Source organism: Falco cherrug, chromosome 4 (assembly GCF_023634085.1).
Source record: "Falco cherrug isolate bFalChe1 chromosome 4, bFalChe1.pri, whole genome shotgun sequence".
Lineage (NCBI taxonomy): Eukaryota > Metazoa > Chordata > Aves > Falconiformes > Falconidae > Falco > Falco cherrug.
Genome location: NC_073700.1, coordinates 36,265,681 through 36,281,154, shown reverse-complemented (window position 1 = coordinate 36,281,154; position 15,474 = coordinate 36,265,681). Strand labels below are relative to the sequence as shown.

The following is a 15,474-nucleotide window of genomic DNA, read 5'->3' as shown; positions in this document are numbered from 1 at the left end:
ACCCACGGTCTTTCCAGGTGGATGTTTATTCAAAAACTTTAATTTTCATCATAGATTTAACTTTGTCCTAAAGGGAACTCTGACAGAAATAAACTTTGTTAAACTGTATTGAGCACGAATACAGACTGTAATTACAGGGATCAAATAATGGAAGAGACAAAAAACTGGAGATCAGAACATTCAAACCATTCACAGAGAATAAAAATTACATTTGATTTTGTAAACATGTTGCCTGGTAACACTGGGATTAAGACCTCATCCAATAGTTTAGGAGCATATTTAAGATGGGAACTTCACATTATTTTAATTTCTCAGCCTCTATTGACAGGCTGTCAGTAGAACACCTCCTGTTTTCATTTTAGAGAACTGCAAATGATAAAAATAATGTTCCAAAACCAGTAAGGACTTAAAAGTTATATTAGTGATATTAACAATATAGTAACCAATCTTGGATTGCAGTACTATCCTTTAACAACCACTGTCAGACTGATGGTCTAATTCACAAACCTATTTTGTCTCTATAAAAAATAAAGTATGACAATCAAAAAGTGCAGGAAAAGGTGAAAGTAGTTTAGTGAAAAGCTGATCTGTAATTACTGCTCCAACTCCAATTTCCAAACATTCTGTTGTTTCTATTAGCCTCTCTCCTTCTCCCTACCTCTAAATCATGCCCCTTAGCCTTTTACACTAGAAAACAAACTGGAGATGAATTTGTTCATGTGCTGATACTTTAACAGGAATTTAAGATAATTTTATTGATATTAGAGTATTTGTATTATCTGTGTACTAGAGTTTTATGACAACCTCTAAGAAACGTCCAAGATTTTTTTCACAGGCACAATAACAGAAGCAGATTATATTATTAAACTGTTAGATACAGTATAATTTGTAGCTTGCCTCAAGCCATCTAGGTTTCCAGCAAAGTAAGGGCCAAGAAAGTAGAAAAGCTACAGAACAACCAGAGAGATTAAATATCACAACACCAACTCAAGAAAGTTGAATCTTGACTCAAGAAAGCTCCAGCTGTCAGAAAAACTTTTAAAATATCACTCTTCCTATATATATTCTTTTCTCAAAGATCTCTCTAATGTTCTGGTCTGAAAATCTTACGCATTTGCCAACAATCAAGTCATTTGCACATGACTATTGTTCACTGTGTGAAAAATGAGTTTTGTACTTTTATTTCTTTCCATGAAGTAGGGATTTTTAAGACAACTGTCACTTCAGTGCATCAGCAATAAATAAGGCTTCCAGTCAGGATGAAAAGGAAGTATTGCCACACCATTTTCAACTATCTAATATATTAAAAGGTTTTATGTATTCTTGAGTTTCACTTTCTCCACTTGCATATTTATGAGGACCACACAAGAAATCCAGGTGTAATATAAGGAATCTGTTAATCAGCAAATTTGCTCTTAAAACCTCTCCAGTATAGAAAAATCATATGGAAAAAAATATGATTTTCTTTTAGCTAAATTTTCATGTCACTGTTTTTGCTTTTCTTTCCCCTCTGCTTAGCTGTTGAGAATTTTAGGGGAGGTGGTCAATTTTCTGTTGAAGGAGAAACAAATGACATGAAGTCAGTGCATTTTCTTAGTTTAAAACACTTTCAGTTTTAGTGTGCACAAGCAGAAGTGCTTATAAATAGCCTGCAGTCAATCTTGGTTTTAAATACAACAGCCTAGACATCAGCAGTACTCTTCTAGAAGGCAATGTGCCATAAGAGCTTGCTATAGTTACACAGACTCATACTTGCCTATTGCAAGGGCATCACAAAATTATCAATGCATCTTCTTAGAAGTTAAGCTATGGCTTTATCAGGTGATCATTAATGCCTTTTCTCAGTGCTATAGATTCACCTGGATCAAGAATCATGGTGCAGCTCAGGTGTACAATCAGCCAGCACATGTAGAATTAATATTACGCTTGCTTTGTTTCACCCTTAGGACAGATGATACTCTCCTGTTAGTGTTCCATAAGATAACACATTATTTGGGTTGAAGGGTTGTGTTTTGATTATATAAACGGCTGATGCTGTGATTGCACCTACAAAAGCCCCAGCAACTGGGTAAAATACACCCTGGAGTAATTGGGTCACCTTGCCTGATGTGGGCTGTGTCTTGTGGAACAGGATATATCCGTCCTGTCAGGAGGACTTTGGCAGCCTACAATTCTGTTGCAGGGAACTGCTCTTTTTCCCTCCGTCAGACTTATTATTTTCTGGAATGAAGATTATGGTGATTTGGACTCAGTCTCTTGGGGAAAGAGAGGGGAGGGGTCGGATTAGATCAAGAGGATGGCAGCCTTCAGCAAAGACTGGCCATGTAGGAGTAATAGAGGTGACTCACAGAACTAGATGATAGGAGAGCAGGAATGGATATCATTGAGGTAATTAGCAAGGACTTTCAGGCTCATGACAATTGTTTATGAATATATTCTGGAGAACAGAACATTGAACAATTAGTGCTTGAAGCTGAAGGCATTACAAAACACCAGATTAACCGATCCGAGCTATGTCTGTGTAAGAGTTTTGCATGTTAGCTTCTAAAGGTACAGATGATTCCATGTAACAAAGGCTCCTGAGAATTTGCAAGTGTGAGAAGCTGCTTAATAGGCTAATGGGAGAGGTTAGATTTTCATTTCCCAAAGCTAGATATGGCAGTATACTGCTGAACAGGGACTTAACTTAGTTTTATTTATTTCAGAGAAGATCCTTTGAGGCAGTTTGAACCTTGTTGTTATGACTTGCACTTGATGTTTATTGAATAACTACTCTTTCATAAAATCTTCTGCTGGATTATTACTGAAATATCTGTTCAAGTTTGTATTCTGTGGATCTAATTCAAGGTTATAGGTTCCAGCAGAATTAGAACAGGGATATATTTGTCCCCCTGTGACCAACATTTCTGTCTCTGTTTCTAGTTCTCATGCTTTTCCGTATAGGAACCCTGAATCTATGATTAAATGTTATTTATTAGGTCCTTTACCTTTGAGAGCTATTTCAGAGAACAAATATGTGAACAGACTGGTAAAGAAATTTTCAACCTTTACTTTCCATTGATCAGACCTGAAATCATTACTACTTTTCATTTGGTCTTTTTCTCATTTCTTTAAAATCAATCTGTATTCAAAGAACAGTTTATAAACTGAATACAAACGAGGGATGTCTTCTCAGACCTGAACAGATTTGTATTTGCTGAGTCTCACAAGTACCTTCATATGTGTCACACGGTTTTATAGAATGCCTGCCATGGAAATAGATTTGCTACCTTGCTGATGGGCCCCTTTAACACATGGTAGAAACAAAGGGAGAACATAGATTGTTAACATAACCCGTCTTTGGAGAGAGTTATTTTTCTTTGTTAACATGCTATGTTTTTCTTAAACATTATACACTGCTTTAAATATATTGCTGTTGTTAGATTTGGACTAGGATTATTTTTACATGCATCCTAGAATGCGTGCGATGTGTATGCATCCCAAAGGGGAAAGATGATTCGTTGATTTTTGAGATAGTTGTGCAAAACTTCTGCTATTGTTACTCTAAACGCATATGAAACTCACCTTGTTTGAGGCCATTCCCTAAAATGCTATCTAGACACAGAATTGGCCAGAATTCCTTGTGGCTTGCAGATACTGAGAGAAAACTAGAAGTCAAATACCTGGCTTACTCTAAATACAGCTGAATAATAAGAAACTGAGGCAAACTTAACTTTCACTCCCATCTGGAGTACTGCGTCCTTTTTGACCATCAGTACAAGAAAGACCTTGGCATACTGGAACCAGTCTGGCTGAGAACCCTGAAGGTGACACGGAGCTGGAGGACGACATACCAGGAAACTACATGTGTTCGGGCTTACAAAGAGGAGGCCAAGGCTGGGGGGATCTAATTACGGACTTCGATTTCCTAGTGGGAGTTTATAGAGAAGGCAGGGCAGAGCCTTCCAGAGGCACACAGCAAAAGGACTAAGACCAATGGACACAAGATGTAGCAAGGGCAATTCCAACTAGATATAATGAAACAGGTTTTTCAAGGTGAAGGCGTTCCCACACCAACACAGGCTGCCCAGAGATATTGTGGAATCTCCATCTGGGGAGATAATCGAACAAAGCCTTGACCAATTTGATCTAACTTTGAAGCTGACCTTGACGTGAGTGGGGCTGGATGGGATAACTTCCAGAGATTCTTTCCAATCTGAATTATTTTATTGATTTAAACTGTGGATTTTTTAGTATGTACATAGGGGATGTAAAGTCAGAGCTTTGGAGGCTACCCAAGTGAAGAGGACAAAGTATACTGAGATCAAAAAGAATGACAAAACAAAAGAAAGAAATCTGTTCACCTTTTGGAAAAAAATAATCACACAGTAATTCTGTCGTGAGTTGTCAGTTATGGTTTGTAGATGATGGAGGTTCTTTAAAAGCTCATACAAAGCAAGACAGCTGAAAGTATATTATTTTTGCCTTGATATGAGACACCAACTGTTGTAAAAGTTTTAATGTCCTTTAAATATTTTAGCATGTGGGGAAAAAAATCAGAACAAGCTAACAAAAAAAAAAAATGTGTTCCTCAAAACAAATTAACATTTTCAAATGCCTTAGCTTAGTGATTCCTATAGAGACATGGATGATCACAAGATGTTGGCCCTAATTTTGTCTCTAGCTGTTTCTGTGACTGCTTGAGCTGTGCAGTCACGAGATCCTGGAGATCTGTAAAAATATTTAGAAACAAGGAGTGTATTATACAGCTACATATGCTACTAGGGCTGTGTTTGAGGAGGAAGAAAGAGCTCCCCACAGAGACAGGAGACCTAAGTCACCATGAGGAGAGGGGAGGGCAGAGGATAAGCTCATAGGCTGGAGGAAAAAGTACTAGGCACTGGAGTTTTTATACAGTTGGGTCCAGGTTTCCTCACACACCAGGCACAAGAATGCTGAAATAATGTAGTTACAGTGGGGTTTACATTATTTTTCTTTTGACTTAGCTATTCACAATCAACCACAGAAGTTTAAAGATTTATAGCCATCTGTCCTGTAGCTAGATGTAATGCACTAACACATGATGTTGAATCTTCTTTGCCCACCTTATTCCTGCTCTCTCAGGTTCTATATCTGGAAGTTAATAAGTGATGCAAAGAACAACAGTTCAATCACTTTCTACATCATAACTTCTTTAACAAAGTCCGTACTGTTAACACTGTAAGTGCATAAACTGAACAGTTATGTGTTAGCAATCCTGTCAGCAAAATAGTTGCTGCTTTTTTTTTCAGTTCATTCCATGGAAGAAATTCTATTTCAGCGTGCTGGATATTGCAGTAGAAAGCTCCAAAAATTTTCCAGCAAAAAAGGCATTTTCATCTGCCATTTATTCACCTGCTGGAGGCTTATGTATATACTGGGAAGGAAGTTACAGATAGGCATTTGGAAGGGTTTTTGTCAGAATTTTTATTGAAGCCCTGTAATGTATGAAACTGTAAGGTTACACAGTTTCATATGATAACTGCCATTTAAATATGTCAAGGAAAATTTTATGTTGCTTATGTTGTTTTATATCTGGTGAATATACATTTTAAGTACAATATGAAAAAGAGGGCTTCCAACTAGACTTTTGTGTTAAAAGTGGTAAATAAAAAAGCCAGCCAGGCCAATGGAATAATTTAGTAATTCTAAGAGATTTGGAAAATAGAAGTGTGTACTAATGACTTATGCTGGAAATCGGGATGAAATGTTGAAGTTTACTTTTTTTATATTGGGTAATAAAACTCAAGATCTAATAGGTGATCTCCCAGATTTACTGGGTTGTTCCTCAGCGCACAGAGGAAAGGTGAAATAGTTTTTTCTTGCAGTGCAAATGCACTATAAAAGGAAAAAAAAAATCAGATAAAACATATATCAGATTTTCTTCTCTAGGGTAATACTCTTTGAAGTATCCTTCAAACACTTGTCCAGTTTCAGCGCTCCCCTAGTTGCTGCCTATGGCTGTTTCAATATATTCATACTTATGTATGTATCAGGTTGTGTTTCACTCCTGATCGATGAGAGCTGGAGGACAGAGGTGGTAGGAATAATGGTGTAAGTTGCACATCACATACTGTAGCTCTTTCATCTTGCATCTTTTTTCATCTTTCCTCTGTTTCAAGCCCCTTGTCACATAGGTTGCATTATCCTGCACTGATAGGCTATGCTTACTCAGGCTATAGAAATGTGTAAATTGTGTTAACTTACATCTACCTGTCAAACTACTTTTCTAGGAGAAGTTTCCTTAAAAACAGAATGTACTGTGCCCCTCCTTTCTCTCCACCTGCTAGAAAAGCTCATTTCTCCTATCCTGTGAGAAAAAGCTGCTGAAAGAATGTACAGGGCAATCCTATTTCCTGCTTGTTGATTGCCTGATCAGTTTCTGGGATGTTAAGATTGTTTTGTGTGTTACTTAGATCTGAGGAGTTTACCTACTTTTGAACTCAAACCCACTTTTTTAAGCCACACATATGTACTGACTCAGGGACTGTCTCACATTTCCTGTGCTTCTGATCTTGCTCTGTGGTGTAACAACTGTAGTAGCAAGAGATAGAAGAAAGTTTAAACTACAGCTTTCTTGAATGACTTCACGCCTTGAAGTGTGTGTTTACCTTTGTTTTGTCCTCAGCCTATAGGGACTAGAAGACATTTTTGGGGAATTTTTATGTTCACTCTGTTATGTTCTCCAGAGGGTGGAAATGGAAGAAGAAATGACAACAATGTCACACACTTAAATACATGTGAGTAATGGCACAAGCACTTGTTAAGTCAGATGTTTCTTTGAAACATCAAAAATTATTAAATTTTCATGGGAAGCTTGAAACACTATGGATTAAAGCACAGTCACTCTGCTTCACATTTTTGATAGCAGCCCTTGAGTTTCCTTTCTGAGACCATCATGGCAGCATCACATACTAATGAAGAATAATGCTTTGTTAAAATGATTATATGAAAATGGAATTATGGTTTAACTCACTGACATTAAACATTGCCTGGGTGTCAAAACAGTGGGTAGTTTCATACAGACTACGAAATATGTGAACTATAGCTATTTGAATGGCAACCTTAACTTTTCAGTACCCCGATGAAACTAAGGGTTTGGAAGTGCATTTTGAATAAATGGTGAAATCAGCACTCCTTCTGAACTATGGCTTTAGCTCCAGTAATCTGCAAATTTATGCTGAACTTTCTCTGAGCTTCTTGTAGAAGTCCACACTTGGGACTTTATTCGTAAATAAAGGGGCAAAACCAGTAGCTCTTAGTGGCATAATTAATACACAACATTGACATGAATGCTAGGTCAAACATCACTGTTTTTCTAGGTCAGACTGTGTTACTGTGTGGTAATATCTTGTAGCACAGTAGTGCCAGCTCAAGCTAAAACTTATTCCACAGTCTGGAGCTGCTGCTGCACAAGATTATGCATTATGATAACTTTCTATTACATGAGTGCACATCAGTTCTACAAATTAGCCAGAAAACAGCATTGTTTTACGTTCTAAGCTTCCTAGATGTAAATGTGTAGTACCTCATAGAATTATGTTCAAAGTGTATATGCTGAGCAGTATAGCAGATTGAACAGTAGAATTTGTTTTGATTACCTTGGTTATACTTCTTACCTTCATAGTTATATCTTTGTATGTATTTCAAAAATACAGTTTTGAGAGTATTAATTATTTAAATTTAAAATATTATTAAATATTTAAGGATCATTATTTCTAAAGATTTCATAAGATCGATTTGCTGATGTAGTTGCATTTCTATTTATGTAAAATAGCAGCAATGACAAGAAACAGCAAAGAGAACTGTAGGTGTCAGTTTCTGGCACCCTTGGGGCCACTATTTCTTAGTTCTCTAGTACAATATTAAGCAGCACAAGTAAGTTTTTCAAAATTTGTCCTATTGTAACTGTGTCATTGTTACTGTGCTCACCCCTGAGTAATGCACACAGTGTCATGAGGTTCAGGTGAAAGCAGAGATCATAAATTAATACATATTATATTTCCCAATATATTTTTCATCAGTACAAGAGCAGGAAGGGGTTCTGATCTCATGACTAAGCCTTGGCAGTGCCTTATACTAGAATTCAACCTTCTGTTCAGTGGACTGTCTGTAGACTGTTTGACTGGAATCTGGTCATCAGAGAAGTTGCCACACACAGCCATGGCTTGAAGCTAGAAACTGTTAATTGTCATAATACTTTTGCACACAAAAATCCCATGAAACGCAGTTAAAGCTCTCGTAGTTCTTAAAAGCTTAATCACTACTTACTGAGACTAGCATTTATATTTTTCTAGAAGCTGGGCTGAATACTTATTTGAACTATAAAATTCTAGGTTACTGCATAGAAATCTGTTCCCTCCGTGAAGTTTCCTCTTCTCCTCTAGCTATTCTAGAGAAGATCAAGGCATAATCCACTGAGGAGAGAGGGAGTGCATCTCTAGTTGGCAGCTTCTCTGCTCTCAGTGCAGGTTCTTGTACTCTGGATAATAAACATGAGGTGAGTTGGGTCCTTAAACAGCTGTGTGAGACTATAGCAAAAGCATCATTCATCTGTAAGAGATTAATGAGAAGCCTTCATTTGACAGCCCTCCTACAAGCACCTTATGCTTGCTGACATGTGATATTTCCTGTGGTAGCTGGAGTTAGCACATTTTTAAGGTACTGCCACATTGGAACCTTTATCACCTCAGCAGCAGCCCTGCTTGTGTTGGCTCTACACAAGGGACAGGTCTTAGGCCACCCCTTCTTGATCCATGCCAGCCCAGTCTCCACAGAGTGCAAAGGAGGCTTCTGAGCTGCCAACTTGCCCTGATTTTTTATTTTTTCTTTGCTGTGCAAACAATCACAATGCCTGGAGGTAATACCTGTTGTTCAGCCAGTCAGGTGCATTATTTTTCATTTTGTGACTTTACAGGTCTGCAAATCACATTGGACATATATGGTGCAACATAAGATTTCTTGTACTTGGTATAAACATAAAACTTGAGAATGTTGCCTGCAGAAGAATGTCCTACTAAAGAGAAGATAAAACCTTTCATCTTACAAAACTTATCAAAATCTTACTTATAGTGAACAGAGAAATAAATACTTCTTTCTATGCAGGCAAAGCTCTTCCCTTTCCTTTACATTGTTTAATACTGAAGTTAAGAAACCCCAAAGTAATGAGAATAATCTACTAGCAAAATCATTGTTGTAATACAGGTTAGAGGTGGTACTTAGTACAGATGACATATGGCACGATGCATGGTGTAAGAAAGAAGCTGCTTATAAGATACCCACAGTACATTTGAGTGTTTTGCTAAATGTAGAGCACCTTTACTAACTAAAGTTTTATGAAAGAAAAATCTATTTGTTGTTGAAGTTAAATTTTCTAAATACTTTGATATTTCTTAGCCTGTGCTAAGGCAAAGAAACATGCTATGAATTCATGACTTTAATAAAGTTTTTTCACATAAAGTATATTGACTTTCATCTGGGCTCATATTCTAACATTTTTTTCAGGATTTGATGATTTTGTTTTGTAGTTGCTTGCAAACATTTTTTGCCTTAGATGTAGATATGCATAATAGCATTAATCCTGTAGTGTAATAACATGCTGAACAGGGTGTACGTCTGTTAATTGCTTTCATCTGGGTCAGTATATCAGAACGCATGGTTTCTCTATGATTAAAATTTTGTACACTGACAACACACACATAAAACACCCCCCACTATGCATGACATGCCATTTGTTCTGAGGTATCTTTATGCTAAACCATCTTGATGGATGGACAGACTTTTACATTACACCCTATTCTCCAACATACATCTGCAAATATTTGGAAAGTTAGCACTGTAGCAAAAGGACCTAAATTCACATTACTTGCTCCTTACATAGGAAAGATCTACATTCAAAACACCAAACATTTTAGTTAGTGTATTTAGGTGGCTGCATTACTGGCCATTCTGGTAGAACCAAACCTTGGAGGCATTTTCTCCTGAGCAGTGCTCATTTGGTACCCACGTACTTCTGGACTCACTTCTAAACGAAATTCACCATATAGAAACTTTCTTCTTTTGTTTCATGCTTGGTATTATCATGGGACACAAACAAGTGGCCTGAAGCTAATTTTAAGGAAGTATAAGCATATGCTGTTGTTCATTTTCAAATATATCTTATTTTCTTTAGAATTGTAATGATTCACATTGTGCTTCATATTTTCAGCAGATAAACAACTTGATTGTGCCAATCCCTTAACTCCATCTATACCAATACTTTTATCAGCAGACAGGCTAAAGTCTCATTTTTTTATTCTAAGGGATTTCCTCCTTTCTTCCCCCAAGTTTCATGTTAAGGCAGAGGACAGCATAGGGAATTAGGAGAGGTTTTCTCTTTAGTAGAAACTTCACGTGAAATTTCTTCCTTAGCCCTAATGGTCCTCCAGCTGAATGCAAAAGAAGGCATCCTAAGCAAACTAAGCCTGGTGAAAACAGAGTGAGGAGGTAACCTGATTCGTGTTATAACACATTGACACCTCTGGGAAATATGCATCTCTGGGAAATACATAAATGGGATGTTAGCATCCCACAAGTTAGTTTGTAATATGCAACAGTTGACAAAAAAACCCCAATAAAATAATTGACATTGTACTAAAATGCTTGTAAATTTTGGAGGTAATTCCTTTAAAGCCTGATCCACTCTATAGTCATCTGGTTTAAAGATCCAGAATGGGGGATACAGATGTTTGTGCTGTCTGAAGCAGTTTCTGTCCCACCCCCCCCCAGCGCAAAGCACACTCCCTGTCCTTTGGGCAGGGTTCTGCTCCCCTTCCCATACATCTGCTGTTGCCCTCTGTAGAGTGGTATGGCTCTGATGGAAGGGGTAAAGAAAGGCCTAGATGTGTTGTGAAAATAGTTTGCTCTCCAGAAAGGTGAGAAAAGGGAGTTTTTACTGTTTCTTCTTCAAATAAGCCAGAGACTTGACTTTGACTCCCTTATTCCAGATTAGTGCTGTACTGAACACAACAGGGCAGAGACGGCAACCACAGATTTTTAAAGCAAAAGCCTTTAAATTCTTTCAAGTTCAGCCTTGCAAACTTCAAGTGGAAGCAGATGCTGCCTTTCAGTTGCACATAAACTATTGACTCTCATGAAAGGTAAGCTTTTCAGGAGCTTATCCTGAATGCTTCTGTTCCCGCTGCCTTTAGGCAGCTCTTTGATCATGGTACTAACAGTTAAGGATCTTGTTGCGAGGCCTGTACCCTTCTGTGCCTCTCACTACAGTTTCCAGTCCCAATTCACAGCTAGGCATTTAAAAACTCAATGCTACAACACAACTCCTAAATTTACCTTCCCCCCTGCATTTTTTTTTTGTTTTGGTTGACCTTTTTGTACAAATAAGGAGGCCTCGATTTAATTTGAGTCTTCAAAAGAAAATTCTAGAAGCCGCAGGTGAGGGGGGATGAGGCACAGGTGCAGGCGGGCAGGTGCTGGCTGCCCCGAGGGGCCCTGGGCTGGCAGCAGCACCTGTGGGCAGTTGAGGTGAGGCAGCGGGGCAGGAGGTTGTCTCCATGTCTCCAAGGGCATGGAAGAGGTCAGCCTGGAGAAGCTGGAGCCTGCCTCAGGACAAACAAGCCATTTTTGAGAGAAGTTGCCTATGGCCTGGTGCCTGATGACTGTGGGCTTCAGAGGGGATTGTCTGCCGTTGGGCCGCAGAGGCTGTGCTGTGTGTGGTGCTGAGGGAGCGAACTGCTTTGTCTGTGAGTGATCTTTGAAGCATGTAAAAGGGCTGGGGTGTTACTAGAGACTGAGACTAGGATAAATAGAGGGCTATAATGGAAGGAATGCTTGGTATTTTTTCAGGGCATGAAGGGAGGGAAATGCCCTTCCTTGGGATATCGGCTGGAGTGTGAGTGCAGTAGGGGCTTGTGATCTAAGATGTCTGCCGAGGCGGTGTGAGGAGAGTGACTGGGGCAGATGCAAGTTAGTTTTGTGTTTGAAAGCAAAAAGCTCAGAACACAGGCCTAGAATTTTAGTGCCCTGTTTTACCTTCATTTTGCTGAGGAGAACTACTGCTTTTGTCCATAGGATGGATGTTAGATTGAGTTTAAAGCTGAGTTTTAGGTGATCCTTCAGAAGGCTGACTAGCTTCCTGCATTTTCTCTAGGAAAGCATAGGCTCTTTGGTTTAGCTGAACGACTAAATCATTTGTGTGCTGTAATTTTACTTCTTGAAAGCAAGTATGGAAAACTCCAGAATAAGATGAGGAAAACTTGAAGGTAATGGGGACTGAAGTGGTGTAAGATGGTTTTGCAGGTTGTGGTCTGCGTGGGAGTGGACGCGCTTCATTTGGGAGTGTGACTGCAACAGTCAAAAGGCTTTTATGCATGGTTAAACTTCCAGTTTCACGGATGGGTAAAGCATAAACTATGAAGTTTTTCATAACAACATGACTGGAAGTAAAGCCTCAGTAACGAGCGGAGAGCTGACTCTCTTAGTTAAATGGTGAAGCATTTTGGTTGGAGGAAAAAATGCTGTAGCTCCTTGATTGGATATGATTCATATTCAGGGTAAGGGATTATTTAACTAATGCTCCATTTGAGAATTATGTTACTTTAGAGACAGTCATTGTGCTAGATCATTTTCACCTGTATTAACAGTCATGTAAGTAAAGGAATTGATTTCTTGTGGTTATCTCTACTTACACACACACACACCGGGCTGTAAGGGAAGGTAATGGCAGAACCTGGAATATAGGCCCTTGCTCAGCAGCTCCTGAAAGCAGCTTCCCTGGAAGCACTGGCTCCTGAGACAATCGGGAATTCTGCAAGGTGTAATTGTGTTTTAAGTAGTAGACTAAATGGATCAGGTGCGATTACCATTTCCATCTGCCTTTTCATCCTTAGTCTCTCTGATGTATAGATGTCAAAGATGACTGTTGGCCATCTTCAGGAAGTAGATACTCAGGTGTCTAAAGCAGGTACAAGGACTAATTCTGTGCATAACGGTGATAGGTGCTTGGTTTAATGATGGACAGAATGCAGGACTGTACCAGGACAGGAGAAGAAAAGTATGAAAAAAAAGTCTCCGGTATGTTGACTTGTACATTAACCAGAACTCATACTGGGTTTGTACGGGTAAAGTACAGCTGAAGATGCTATGATGTGTCTTAAACTCCTCTACAGAGGAGTGAAAAGCACAGCAGCTGGTCAGAACTCATCTGTATTTTTTTAACTCTTTCCCACACCCCTCCTCACCTTTAACACATTTGGGAGAGAGGGGTGGTATCCAGTGTACTTTTTGTGTCTAATCTTTAGTGTACTTAACAGAGTGGAGGAAGAAAACTATCAGGGGTCATGAGCATACTATGAATGCTCTCAGTGGTCTCCTAGAATAAGCCTGTTTCTCCCCATTGTTTAAGGATGCAGTTTTCTTCACATCAGCTGCCTTTATGTGCTGAAGTTAATTTCTGCTGTAGTGACAAAAAGGCTAATGCAATCCATGTATAAATGCTATAAAATGCTAAGCAGGCATGAAAAGACTGCACAGCCTCTGCATGTGGCACTGATATAATTGCTGTTGGAGTATCATCTAGTGTTCTAGAAGGAGGCCAAAAGCTGCAGGGTTTAGAGGAGCTCTTTTTTTCTGACTTAAAATATGGAAAACACCTCCCAAGGTCAAGAAGCCCACTCTATTAGTGTATCAAAGCAAAGGCTGAAGAACAATGTGATTGGTCTATAAATACATGCAACCAATTCACGATTTTGGTAGAGAATTAATCAGTTCAGCAGACAAATTAGAACAAAAAAATAATCTTATAGTGGAAGAAGAAACAACTTGCACAATGTTAGGAATACATACTTAAACATTTATGTAAATTAATAGCTCTTTTAAAAACTTACCTTGGATGATAATTATGTTATTGAAACATCTTTTAATCCACTTGGGATGTCTTTCAGGAGTATATGCTGTAGTTCAAGTAGAGATAGCATATGTGAAGCAGTCTCATGGCCTCTGATACGTGGCCCATTGGGCTAAAAGATCATAGAGGTTCCTCTGAGCTGAAAAAAAAGCAGGCATCTTTGTAACAAATTTTCTTTAATTAAGCTACAAGTGTAACTGCATATTACATGAAGTAGGAGAAAACTGCCTTCTTAAAGGTGAAGCAAATCTATGTGATTCAATGCTCTGCTTAATTGATTAGCCAGCACCAAAGCACTGCCTGAATGAGGGAGGAGAGGAAGTATATTTTTGAACTGACAGATCCCTACTTTTAAATCCCCTATTTCAAAAAAATTATCTATAATTAGCAAAAATACATCCATATGGTGACTCTTCTAGTCCCAGATGGGTAGCTGTCATTTTGCACATGATCTTTGCTTCTCTTTTGAAGTAGAAATGAGTAATCTTGGAAATATTAATCTGACTTCAACTATATTTATCCTTCTATCAACAGTGATGACACACTTTGATTTCTTTCTTGGCGTACACAGTATGTGCTGTGGTGCAGAGGATTCCAGTTGCCATAATTTCCAGTGGAAAGAATAATTATCACAGGGAACTGTAAGTTGTTATGGAATATTTGTATATTTAATTAGAAAAGCCAAAATTTTCAAGAGTAGTGATGCAAAGATATGCCAAACATGAAACTCTCCTAAGGAGGTGATAGAAAGTGTTTTATAGGTGCTTAAAATTGGCTCCCCTTTTCAGTGATATTTACCTGGCACAGTGGCAGCTGTACACCTGCTACTGCCTGGCAGGCTACTGCTAGGAATAGTCAGGTCAGAGCAAACAAAAAAGTAAAAATAATTTACTATGACAGAAAAGATGTTTAGGTATCTGACTTAAGTTTTTCTCTGAACTACTAATCTTTAGCACAGATCATTCTGTCCTTGTCAATATGGTTTATGCAGTGACATAACTACAGGCATCTTGTGTGTTTAGACTTCCACTTTCTTTTTTGGGGGGTAAGGAGCAGGAAGTAATTGTGTGTGTAAGGGGAAGGGATTTTGTAGCAGTTATGTCTGCATGATTTCCCCCCTCTTGTTTTAAAAAAAAATGATTTTGGTTGCTTGTGCTTAAAAAACATATAGAGAGGCTAGCAATCTCCTGTAAGTGGTGCAGAAACTTGACATTCCTCTTGGTAAGCATTCTACTTTAAATGCAGTCTTATTTTGGAGGGGGAAAAATGTTACAGTACAGTTTTTTTACCACAGGCAGTGTCAGAGGCAAGAGGCCAGATCCAATCAAATGCAGTAAATGGAATTACCCTGAATTTACTCCTGTATAAGTGAGAGCTTGTTTCAAGCCCCAAGCTACATGAAAATGATTGCTGTTCTCTTTGCTAGCATTGCCCATATGAAAGCTGACATAAATACGACCTAGAGTGAACTTATTTAGCAAACGATGGGGTATGTTATTTCACCATGATTGAAAGGCCTTAAGAATGCAAGTCTCGGATGCATGAAGGAATAG

General features: G+C 38.5%; 1 long non-coding RNA gene across 2 annotated transcripts in view; it reads left to right on the top strand.

Moving 5' to 3' along the window:
- The window catches only part of LOC114016746 (uncharacterized), a 192,481-nt gene extending 177,924 nt beyond the window's left edge, over positions 1-14,557 (top strand). For both annotated transcript variants that reach the window (XR_008731664.1, XR_008731666.1), the window contains one exon: positions 14,456-14,557. This is a non-coding gene — a long non-coding RNA (uncharacterized LOC114016746). The remainder of the gene's footprint in view (positions 1-14,455) is intronic.
- The last annotated feature ends 917 nt before the right edge of the window (positions 14,558-15,474 follow it).